This window comes from Mastomys coucha, chromosome X (genome assembly GCF_008632895.1).
Source record: "Mastomys coucha isolate ucsf_1 chromosome X, UCSF_Mcou_1, whole genome shotgun sequence".
Lineage (NCBI taxonomy): Eukaryota > Metazoa > Chordata > Mammalia > Rodentia > Muridae > Mastomys > Mastomys coucha.
The window spans coordinates 53655033-53664352 of record NC_045030.1 but is presented as its reverse complement, the minus strand read 5'-3'; positions in this window follow the sequence as shown (position 1 = coordinate 53664352).

Below are 9320 nucleotides of genomic sequence, written 5' to 3'. Positions count from 1 at the left end.
GTCCATTGGTTGGGTGCAAATATCTGCATCTGACTCTTTCAGCTGCTTGTTGGGTCTTTTGGAAGGCAGTCATTATAGGTCCCTTGATTTTCAAGTATTCTTCCCCATTGTATGGTTGGTCATTTAACTCTTGATTAATTTTTTTGTGCGGTGTAAAAGCCTTTTAGTTTTAAGTAATCCCCAAACTGGAATACTGGCAGCAAAATTAAGTAATATTGAAATAAAATCTCATTTAGAAATAAATCTCTGTGAGTTCATTCTGATATAAGTGCCAAATCAGAACTGTCAACTAAATTGAAAACTGAGGGGAAAACCAACATGTGGAAGAATTCCAAATAATTTATAAAGATATTTCAGCTTGGAGATAATCCTTGTTCTGTAAGCATTGACTATACATCCTAACTCCCTGCACCAGTATATATTATGGAAAGTGCTGGGGTACAAACCTATACTTCAAAAACTGGACAAGAATGAGCTCAGCCAGGTACTCAACATGTAGGATGAGTTCCGATAGCATATACACTCTCTAGTATGTGATACAAACGGCACTTTATGAATGGCCTTTCATTGATTTAATTCATGAATATTATTTAATATCATATTTATTCTCCTTGAAACTATCAAGAACATCAAACACAATGCCTGAAAATCTATACTGTCCAAGAGGAGCCTAAGAAGTCATGAAAGCTAACTGGAATGTATAATTCAGGCTGGATTATCATGAACATTGGAACTAATTTATGGATCTTGGTGAACACTGTATCACTATAGGACCTTCTGTTGAGAGACTATTTCATACTAGTGTGTAACGGTAAACACTTTGGGATATGTGGGAATCTCTTGTACTATCCTCGCATTTCCTTAGTAAAAGTTTAAGAGTCCCATTAAAAATATTGTAAATATGGTAGAATTTACTAAAGAAAGAGTTTGCAGGGCATTGGTGGCACACGCCTTCAATTCCAGCACTTGGGAGGCAGAGGCCAGTGGATTTCTGAGTTTGAGGCCAGCCTGATCTACAGAGTTCCAGGACAGCCAGGGCTACACAGAGAAATCCTGTCATGAAAAAAAAACAAAAACAAAAAAAAAAAAAACAAACAAGAAATAGTTTGAGTTTAGTCTTCCCAATCTGATACCCCACAGGGTTTTTTTTTTTATTTTCAATTTACACAACTGGAACAACTAAATCCATTGTAAGTAAGCTCTACCTAGATCCCAGCGTTTCAGATTTACTCTGCTTTGTCATTGTGCTTGGTATACAAGTTAGTCTTACAGACTGTAGATTCTAAGTCCCTTTGTTTGTTAGTTCCACACCTTGCACAGCATACTTTGGAACTCGTGTCCAGGCTGGGATTTCCAGCCCTCATTGGCTTCTTTTGTGCTGACCTACAGACTTGAAGCTACAGAGCCATACAGATGCTACCAGATTTTGTTATGTGAAGACACTCCCTGTGTTGCTCTAGTCTCAAACCACTTTCTTCGACCTTTTGCATGCAATTTGTTTCATTTGCTGCCAGCAAATCATCCTTTGGAGACTTTTCCATCCCGTACAATTACAGTGGTGCCCCTGGAGCCATGAAACATGACAGTAACCTTGTCGATTCCTTTTCCCAGGAGTCCTTTCTGTCTCTGAGGGGACTTCAATTCAATCCTAATGAATGACTCATTATTTAATTAATATAAGCTTAAGTGAAGGTCCTGGTGACATTTACAAGGTAAAGGGGATAACTCTTTCCTTCCAAAAAATGTCCCCCTTCTGTTTCTATCTTTGAAATAGCCTGTAATTCTAGGGGTCTGTTCTAGGTAGCTGTTCTTTGAGGTTTCCAAGCATAAATATTCTTTGAACAGAAAGCACCTTAAAGCAGCTAGCAACAGAGAAGGGCAATTTAAGAAAATGCTGCTAAAGCGCTGAAGCTAAAGCAGATTGATTTCAGTTTCCCAGCTGCCCTCTACAGCTGACCACCAATATATCTGCCTGTCTAGGGATGCTTGAAAGGATTTAGCATTTTGCTTGGGTTTGGTAGCAAGGATTCTGAGATCATCGCCTTAATAGAAGGCACATACCCGGGGGGGAAACAGCTACAAACTGCTTTAGCCAAGGAATGTCTCCAAACTGTTTTTTCAAAGAGACGCTAACTGTTGTGAGGCAATATGCCTTTTCAATAAAAAACTGCCTAAGTTTCAAACAGTTCTTGTTTAAATGTTACTAATCCCCCATTGTGGGTTCAAGATGCAACATGGGAAGACTTGAGATAAGGGAGATGCAAACAAATGTTTCTTGCTACCCATGTTCCTGAGGTTGTGATGTGAGTTCAAATAGCAGCCTGGTGGGATGCTGGGGTTCTATGCTGGGAGAGAATGGTGAGACATAGGTGTCCAATAACTATTAATTGAGGTATTTTGAAAGAAAGCCCTGTACTAGAGAACAGTTTGTGCTGATCAAATGTGAGAGTCATTTAAAAGGCCACAGACTTTGATTCTATACTATATAAATTCAAAAGGAGTAGAAAGTCAAGTACGGCTGAATACCCTATGAAGGTCTTAGTAGAAGTGGAACTGGAAATGCAGGGGAAAAATTAAGTCCAGTGTCTTTTCTACTGATCTTCTGGATCAGAGACAACCTGGAGTGATTTTGTTAAGTCTCATCCCTTTATTTTCTGCTCTCATAAATCTAGAAGAACCATAGAAGCTCACCTTGCAATCTGTGTGCTAACCAAATGCTCACTGAATACTCCTGTAAACTACAGGAGGTCCACAGGCAGGAGTAGGAATCTATGGGCCAAAGTTGAGTGATGTGAAAGTGAGGGATATTAGCTGTCTCAGCATCAATACACAAAGTAGACCTCTATACATCTAAGATAGACAAAAAGATTCATCAATTCTAGAAAGTGTTTTCAAGATTTAAATTCCCAGCTATGGGTGTTAATGCTCATTGTTTATACCTCTAAGCCATCAATTTTGTGGAAAGAGTCTGGTTGGATGCACTATCAAAGTCACCTCTATCAGAATCATTGATGTTTTATTCACCTGTAAATTTGGGGCTTAGGACTTACTGTCCATATCTCTGCGTAGAGAGTGTAGATGCTCTATTACTCCCTTATGAAGGAAAGCCTTTACTTGGAGCAGCAAGCCAGGCATTTGGACCTGTACTTGCTATTGCACCCTTAATCCTCTTGCTTATGAACTAAAGAGACCCTGTGTTTGTCCAGTGAACATGGACAGTCACTTAACAGAATCGTTTTAATCAAAAGAAAGGGGGGGGTTGTGCTGCTCCTAGATTTCCTGTGATCTCATCCTTCTGGGATCATCCTCCTTTCCTATTCATCATGGCTCTTTCATGCAGAGGGGAGGTTCTGAGTATCTCTTTGAAATATTGATCATTGAACAATCTGAGTCAGCAGGGAGAGAGTTAACCCCACCTGCCAAAGCCTTTAAATATTCTTTCATATTGTTCTTGGAGGCCTGGTGCTCACATCTCCTGCTATTAATCCTAAGTTTTATTATTGTCTCATTTGGCCAATATGCAAAGCACTCACTCCCTCTTTTCCAGACTCACCTCTTCTCCAGTCACTGTCTCTACCCCAGGGCTTCTCACGAAGCCAGGTCTCAGCTGTTGAATAATTTCATGATTTCCATGATGCAGTGGACACTTGTAAAGGGCACGTTTTCATTTTTTTTTTCTTTTTGAAAAACAAGATGCAATTTAGGTAGACTATCAGTAGGTGGATCCAGCCTGTTAGAACAATATGAGTCTGTGCCCAGTGACTAAGAGCTCTAGGCGGGTTGCTATATACTGGTGACACTTCCTTTTACAATCATAAATGAAAACTCTGAACTCCAATTTCCAAGACAGAGTAGATAATTTGTTTGAATGCAATAGGCACCCTAGGAAGACTGTTACTTTTCCTTATTGATCTCCTTCTTTCTCTTTATCAGCTCAACCAGAATCTTAACAGTCAAAAGTCTTTTTTGACAAGTACATTTCATTCAGCATTGGTACTTCTTTGACATCAACCCCCCCTCCCACCACAGATACTTACTTATCCTTTAATGGTTAGCAAAAAAAAAAAAAAAAAAAAAAAAAAAAGCAATGTAGATCTCAGCCACAGGCAGTCTATTCGCTTTCCCTCCACTGTTGAAGCTAATTACAGGGAACAACTTCTTTGCCCACTAAGGAGGGTGTCTGATGATGCTGAAGGTGTACAAGCTGCCTCCTCCCTTCCTTCCTTTGCCTGAAATCAGAAAATATACATTCTTACTTGACACCTAGATTCTCTCCTCCCATCAGCTCTCTGAACCTGCTGGGGGCTGCTGGCTTAATTTCCACAATAGCTGCAGTTAATCAGTATCCCAGGGTAACTGACTTCCCTTAGCAACAGAGGTAACAATGGCTCCAGCTCACAAATTACCTTAGCTACAGTTTTCTTCCACTGATAAAAACATATTTAATACTCAATCACGGTTTTTGAATAGAAAATTAATTTGATGTCCACTAATCAATAAATATTTATTAAATTCCTACTGTGTGCAAGTCACCAGGTATAGAGTGCAATTCACTATGGCCATTTCTCAAACAGGAATTGGAATGGAAAGATATGAAATCAAATAACTCTCCTGCAAGATAATATTAAATACATGGTTTGATTTGAAAACCCAGGGAGTGTCTGTGCTTAACGAAGGTCTTTGGGAATGTGTTAGTTGGCATGGAATTTGAAAGCCCAACTAAGGAGACTGACTGAGTATAATTTAAACCCTAACACTTCTACTGCTGTGTGACCTCTCGAATGTTTTATTTTTATTTTTTTTAAATAATTTACTCATCAACAATGTCATACAAATGTATTTTGTCAATTCTATGTATATGTATTTTCATACATGCTCATCATTTCATCATATTCACCTCCTTATCTTCCTTTATCCCCTCTCACCTTATTTTTCTTCCAAATTGCTTCCCCTTGTATTTTCTACCTCCTGCTGCTGCTAGTGATGGTGGTGGTAATGGTGGTGATGATGGTGATTGTGGTGTGTATGTGGTGTGTGGTATGGTGTGTGTGTGTGTGTGTGTGTGTGTGTGTGTGTGTCTTATTATGTACCTGAGTTCAATGAGGATTACTTACATAGCCATGGGTAGGGGCTTATTTATCTAAATGTGGCCATGTTATCAATGGTGACACCCCTGAAGAAAATATGTCCTCCCAAACCCACTATTAATAGCTCCTCAGAAAATGATAGGGCTCATGAATCCCAAGAATCCCATTTGTGACAAAAAGTTGCTGGGCTCAATAGCAGGCCAGGTTTGTGCAGGTAACAACAGGTGCTGGTTGTGAGTTCCTAAGTACACCAACCATGTCACATTCAGAAATTACCTTTCCACTGCACTTTCTCCATCTTCTGACTCTTCCATTCTTCTGCTTCTGTGAGGCTCCATGGATCTTAAAGGAAGTGACATAAATATCCTTTTTAGGGCTCTACACTCCACAGTCCATTATCCTCAACACTTTAAGCAATCATGAGAGTATGTGTTAACATGTACCTGTTGGGGGAAAAAAAAGGCTTCTTTGATCAAGGCTGAGAACACTGCTCTTCTATTGGGTATATGGCACTTAGAAGGCAGCTTCATGGCCATAACACATCTATTTAGCAAAATAACAGTATTAGCTCTCCCCATTGTCTATAATTTCCCCAGCCACAGGCTATTGACCAAGCATAAAGTGCCAGACATGAATTATCCCTTGTGGAGTTGGCTTTTAATCCAATCAGAAAGCCACTGGTTATTACTACATTGGGCACATCTTGACTGCTAGATTAGTCATGTAATGCACAGGATCCACACTAGGTGAGACTACTGATTCATTTTCTCTCCCATCAGCCCAAATAACATCTATGAAACATAGTAAGCAGGACAGGAACTTGTGATTTATTCCCAGTTTGATTTAGTTATGTCCTCTAACCCAACCATGAGGTGTCTTCACCAATAGGGTCTTACCATCTAGTTCTAGTCCAAAATCAAGAGCACTGGCAATAACTTGTATTGGAGCTTCAGGGCTCTCCTTAACAAACAGTTCCTATGAAAGATTCCCACACCTGGAACCCTGTTTTAAAATGTCTAACTTCTGTCCAACCACATAGGGTACTATTCATCATTATCCAATTATTTGTCAATGTACATCTCATCTGGCTTTATTTCTTAGCTATAATGAATACAGGAGCCATAAACATAAGTTCAGTTCAGGTATCTTTGTTGTAAGATATAGAGTCCTTTGGGTACTTAGCCAGAATTGATTTGACTGTACATATGGTGTATCTAGTTTTAGTTCTTTGAGAAACCTTTACCCTGATTTTCACACTGACTATACCACTTTATAGTTATCTGTAAACTATACCTAGAAACAGGGTACCTCTTGCCACAAGGCCAGTCAGCATTTGTTGTCATATATTCTCTGGGCAATAGCCATTCTAACTGGAACAAAAATGGAATCTAAAAGTAGTTTTATTTTTGCAGTTCTCTAATGGCTAAGGGAGTTGAACAATATATATATATATATATATATATATATATATATATATATATATATTCATATATATATTCACATACACACATCTACAATTATCTATGTGTGGAAGTAAAAGGACAACTTGTGAGAGTTAGTTCTTTCCTCCCACCATGTGGGTTCCAGAGATCAAACCCACATTGTTAGACTTGGTGGCAGGTGCCTTTACTCACTGAACCATATCACTGGCCCAACAATTTTTAAAAATTTATGATCCATTTGCATTTCTTTTTCTTAAAACCTTGCGTTCTCACATCCTTTCTTTTTGAATGTGTTGTTTCTTGATACTTAGTCATTTTAGTTCTTTGTATATTCTGGATATTAATCATCTGTCACAAATGTAGCTGGAAAACATTTTCTTCAGACATGTTTTTCTTAAAATTCAGGAGATTCAATTTCTTTTCTTGTAAATTTGAGGAGATCAAAACCTACATCAAATGACTTTTGAGGATTAGAAATTTCATAAATTACCCAGCATATAGCCTAGGCAACAATCACTCTTCATTATTGGTAACTTGCACTTCTAAGTGCGGGAGACATTAGCAGGTAAGTGGAGAAAGAATGAAAATTGTATTTGGAAAATCTGGAATAAGCTGGAAAGAGAAGTCATAGGAAGTTAGTGGAGGGAGAATGGTCAATTGTCAAAGGAGAAGGCAGGAGTGAGAGTTAGGTCTTTCCTCCCACAATGTGAGTTCCAGAGATCAAGCCCACGTTGTTAGGTTTGCTGGCAGGTGCCTTTACTACACTGAGCTATATCACTGGCCCAACAGTTTGGATGTGCTTTTCTCTAGAGGGTTTCATTGAAAATATCTGAGCTGGGGGAATCTGTAGAAAGGGGGAGGAGGGATTGGAAGAGCCAGAGGAACGGGGCTTGCTGTGAGACTTTGTCTGCTAACATGACTACCTATACACGACCTGAACAAGGGTGATGCCAGTGGACATGAAGAAATGTACTGGGCATGAAGGAAAACCAGCACCATACAAAGAATCATACAACCAATGAATGCTAAGAGTTGGGAAAACAGCCTTCCCCAAGGAAGAACATAGCAATTGGTTATCTAATGTCAAATGATCTACCTGGAAAGCATATATATAAGTAACATTATTTAGACTGAGAAGATTGCATTATATATTTAGGAATACATAAGGGTATACATGAGGAGAAGGAATGGGAAGGAGGAATTGATATAATCCATTATAATTTCAATAATTAAAAATGTCTGAGCTAAAAGAGATTATTGGAAATGATATGATAACCCATGGTTTTTATTTGATTGATTATATTATTTACCTCGCTATTCTTAATTTCTCTAAGATAATTTTTCATCATCAGGTTTCATTTTGATACTCATGTCCATATTATTTTTGATTTTCAAACTCATATGCCCTTTCACAATAGTTTTTGTATTCATCTAGCCATTGATATTTGGACAAGAATATCTTTATCAGAGTCTCTAGCACAAGGAGAGTGTGTGAGAGGGAGGGAGGGACTGGGAGAGGGGGAGGGGGAGGGAGCACAAGGAGAGCATGTGAGGGGGAGGGAGGGACTGGAAGAGGGGGAGGGGAAGGGAGAGGGAGAAATGTGGGGGCTTGTATGGGTCTGAGCAATTAAGGCTGATTAATTAAACAACAACAAAAAAAAGGCTAGCTAAAGAAAAATAGTTGAAGAAGAGGCATGGAAGAAATAGTTTGTTATACTCTCCCCAAAGTTCCCTCAAAAATTTTAGGTTTGCATGCTTACCTAATGCCACACTTTCCAGAACTCTCAACCAAGAAGAATAGCTCTTTGCTCTTGCTCATCCCATTATTAATATAAGGGACAGATACATCATAATCTCCATGCTTTTATGGGCACTACTTGCCTTTTCACAGAACACCAAAGGTTGTTGTCTTGTTTCCTTCTCCTTTAAGTCTTGGAGATTTGTTGAACTTTTCTCTGCCCCTTCACTTCAGTTCTACAGATGAGGAAACTGGAGCTCAGTCATTTGAAACACTTTGTTCCAGAACTGCTGACCAGTACCCAAGCTTTCTAATTCCCTCCCAGAATACAGAAAATAAAGTGATCTATGGGACTTTGCAACTCCTATGTCTAGGAAATCTTCTCTGATTCCTCTTCCTAGGGTAGCTCCTTGAAACTGCACATCGTTAGCAATAGCTACACTTTCCCCACTGATCAGCAAGCCTTCCAAAATGCCTGAAGGCAGCAACAGAACTTGGGCGCTTTCCCACATCTAACCATTCTACAAAATATAACGAATCCTTGAAATCTTTCCAGTGGGAAAAAAAGGCTGAAAATTCCCATCTGTGAGGTAATGTGGCCAAGAATATGCTTATTTCTAAGGGTGCACGGAAGAACAGTCTTGACATTCAAGGCCTGCTTTCCAGGGTTAATTTGGTACTTTTTGCCCCATGGAGTATTAAGAAGAGGCTTTTACAGTTTTATACTTTCTAATAAATAAAACATGTTGTTGCAAATTAATAAATTTCCACAAAGATCTTCATATATCTTAGGTTCATAAATTTCACGCCATGTGCACTAACATTCAGTAAAAATGTATATTTCTTCTAGTTTCTAATATTTATATAAAAATGCATCAGAATTTGAAGAAAATTCAAATGTCAAACTAAATTCCTCCATCTACTGAAGAGGTTATAGGGCTAGAGGAGATCCTAATAGTACTATTTTTCTAAGTGAACATCCTGTTGAAATGCCTTATAGTTTTTTGTTTTTTGTTTTTTGGTTTTTTTTGTTTGTTTGTGTTTTTTTTTTTA